Source organism: Aegilops tauschii, unplaced genomic scaffold, assembly GCF_002575655.3.
Source record: "Aegilops tauschii subsp. strangulata cultivar AL8/78 unplaced genomic scaffold, Aet v6.0 ptg000355l_obj, whole genome shotgun sequence".
Lineage (NCBI taxonomy): Eukaryota > Viridiplantae > Streptophyta > Magnoliopsida > Poales > Poaceae > Aegilops > Aegilops tauschii.
The window spans coordinates 1-3,517 of record NW_027332603.1 but is presented as its reverse complement, the minus strand read 5'-3'; the positions used below and the strand labels follow the sequence as shown (position 1 = coordinate 3,517).

The 3,517-nt window shown below is 31.8% G+C and overlaps 2 non-coding genes across 2 annotated transcripts; one reads left to right on the top strand and one right to left on the bottom strand.

The window, feature by feature from the left end:
- Positions 1–1,537: 1,537 nt before the first annotated feature.
- TRNAT-UGU (transfer RNA threonine (anticodon UGU)) lies at positions 1,538–1,609 on the bottom strand. The gene has a single exon. It is a non-coding gene; the product is annotated as a tRNA-Thr (tRNA).
- A 1,635-nt stretch (positions 1,610–3,244) lies between these two features.
- TRNAF-GAA (transfer RNA phenylalanine (anticodon GAA)) lies at positions 3,245–3,317 on the top strand. Its single transcript has one exon. It is a non-coding gene; the product is annotated as a tRNA-Phe (tRNA).
- The last annotated feature ends 200 nt before the right edge of the window (positions 3,318–3,517 follow it).

Below are 3,517 nucleotides of genomic sequence, written 5' to 3'. Positions count from 1 at the left end.
TATTATGCAATAAGAAGAATTCTTCCATTTTCTTTTTCTTTAGTTGCGGGAAAACCCAAATTAAAACTTTTTTTTTATAGCGAGCGCAATTTCTAGTAAAAAATCCTGTATCCTTCCACTTAGATCAAAAGGAATTTTTCCAATAGAACTATGGAACCCCCGAGTGGTTGCGGTTGTACCTGTACTGCAGAATAAGAAAACTCGCTATTCACTCAGTTTATTTTCCATAATAAGTTATGTAGGAGAGATGGCCGAGCGGTTCAAGGCGTAGCATTGGAACTGCTATGTAGACTTTTGTTTACCGAGGGTTCGAATCCTCTCTTTCCGTTTTTCTTAATTCATCAACGTTAAGGATCACAATGTATCAAATCAAATAACAATTTTTCCAGCAATAATATCTATATTATCTTATTTTGATTTAATAGAAATTAGAAATTCTCTATAGCAAATTACTGTGGTATGTAAAATACACATAGAGGAAAAAAGAAAAAGGATCCTAATCCTAGGGTTAATCAATTTTAGCTAGTTGATGGGAAAATACAAATTAATGGTAATGGTCTTAGGGCGATTTAGTTCGGGGAAAGGGGAAGGGGAAGAAAATTCTATGAACCTTTCCTTTTTTCGTTAAGTTCAAGTCTGACGAGAGTAATATTCTACAACTAACAACTCATTATTTTGAGACCGACCCACTTCCTATCTAGGATTTTATTTACTAGTCCTTTATATTCCAACGTGTCAATCGCCAAATGCTTTGGCAATTTCCCCGGGTCCGATGAAGCAATATAATTTTGAACCAGACCTTTTGATCTTTGGTTATCTTTCGTAGTAATAATATCTCGGGTTTGCAACGAAAACTTGGTATATTGACTATACGACCATTAACTAAAATATGTCTATGGTTGACTAATTGGCGGGCCCCAGGAATGGTTGAAGCCATACCCAATCGAAAAAGGATATTATCCAAACGCATTTCAAGTAATTGTAGTAAAACCTGGCCTGTTGACCTTTTTGCTTTTCCAGCGATATGTACATATCTAAGTAATTGTCGTTCTGTCAGACCATAATGAAAACGCAATTTCTGTTTTTCTGAAGACGAATACGATATTGCTCCTTTTTCCCAGAATTGAATTTTTTTTTAAGATTACTTCCGGATTTAGGTGTTTTTCTAGTGAGTCCTGGTAAAGCTCCCAGACGGCGTATTTTTTTTAAACGAGGTCCTCGATAACGGGACATGAAGACTCCTTTTTTTATTTTATTGAAATTTCATTTTACACAATTAATTTCATTGTATTTACATTACAGAATACATCGAAATTAAAACTGAATTAAACTACAGGATAAACAGAGTAAAATCAACTAAAGTACCCAAAAAAAATGGAATTTCATCAAATCTTTATTTTTTGTATATATATTATTTATTTTATTGTTTTGTATCTAGCAAAATTGTAAGGTAAAAAACATAAAAGATCCTGGATTCTCCATTTAATTCGGAAAAAAGAGATTCTTGTTCGTAGAACATCGATAGAGAAAAAAAAAAAGCCGACTATCGGATTTGAACCGATGACCCTCGCATTACAAATGCGATGCTCTAACCTCTGAGCTAAGTGGCTTACATAACGGAAATAGTGTAACAAATAGAAATAGGTATAGTATAGGAAATCCGTAAAATCTCAGATATTAGTTATTAATCTTAGCTATTAACTAGTTCTAAATTTGAAGTTATACTTATAAAAATAAAAAAATACTAAAACTTCTTAAAGATAAAGTTAGCTTGATATGCTTAACTATAGGATATTAAAAATAAAATTATAGAATTTATTGGTATTTTCATTTGATCATTATAGACTTTATTATTTGTTAATAATTTGAGGATTAATATTTCACTAAGGGGAACATAGAGTCAGAGTAAATAAAATTGCTAATTCTGATTAGAAAAAAAGAATAAATATCAAGCGTTATAGTATAATTTTGAATACTATAAAAAAGTAAGACGGAGGTGGGGAGATAAAAACTTTTGGATATATTGATTCGGATTGAATTGCAAATACATCAAGGATAGAATCAATTCAATTCTGAATTGCAATAAGCAAGCGAGGTCTCTCAAATAGAGTCGAACTGAACTGCTAGACTACGTTGAGTGATGAACTCAATGATTCAAAAAAAAAACTAAGAGATGGATGAAATTACACAAGGAATCCTGGTCTCAAAGAAGAGGGAAATGGGGATATGGCGAAATCGGTAGACGCTACGGACTTGATTGTATTGAGCCTTGGTATGGAAACCTGCTAAGTGGTAACTTCCAAATTCAGAGAAACCCTGGAATTAAAAAAGGGCAATCCTGAGCCAAATCCGTGTTTTGAGAAAACAAGGGGTTCTCGAACTAGAATACAAAGGAAAAGGATAGGTGCAGAGACTCAATGGAAGCTGTTCTAACGAATCGAGTTAATTACGTTGTGTTGTTAGTGGAATTCCTTCTAATTCTAAATTAGAGAAAGAGGGGTTTTATACCTTATACATTTAATAAACACGTATAGATACTGACATAGCAAACGATTAATCACAGAACTCATATTATATTATAATTATAATATAGGTTCTTTATCTTTTTTAAAAATGAAATTAGAAATGATAATGATTATGAAATAAAAAACTCATATCATAATTTTTTTTTTTCATTATTGTGAATCCACTCCAATCGAATATTGAATAATCAAATTCTTCAATTCAAATTCAAAGTTTTCGAGATCTTTAAAAAAGTGGATTAATCGGACGAGGACAAAGAGAGAGTCCCATTCTACATGTCAATACTGACAACAATGAAATTTCTAGTAAAAGGAAAATCCGTCGACTTTATAAGTTGTGAGGGTTCAAGTCCCTCTATCCCCAAATCCTCTTTTATTCCCTAACTATACTATATTATTATTATTTATCCTCTTTTTTTTCTTTTATCAATGCAATGGGTTTAAGATTCATTAGCTTTCTCATTCTACTCTTTCACAAAGGAATGCGAAGAGAACTCAATGGATCTTATCCTATTCATTGAATAGATTTCTTTTTTATTAGAGTATCGGCAAGAAATCTTGGTTATTCACTCTATTTTTAAGTTTTATTTAAGTAAACCATGCACAATGCATAGGACTACCCCCCCATTTTCAAATTTTAAATTTGAAATACTTTAATTAATTTTTAGTCCTTTTAATTGACATAGATACAAATACTCTACTAGGATGATGCACAAGAAAAGGTCAGGATAGCTCAGTTGGTAGAGCAGAGGACTGAAAATCCTCGTGTCACCAGTTCAAATCTGGTTCCTGGCAGAGAAAAAAAAAAGATCCACCGAATAGGTATTGATCCAAATACCTCGAGATGGATTGTGATACATATTCATTAATAATATTTATTCATCTAAGTGGATAAATCTATAATATAATATAGAGGCACTTCTTTTAAAGAAGTTTTAAAATATATCTTTTCTTTATGATAAAGAAGGGGGTGAGATTCCCCTTTATTTTTTTTG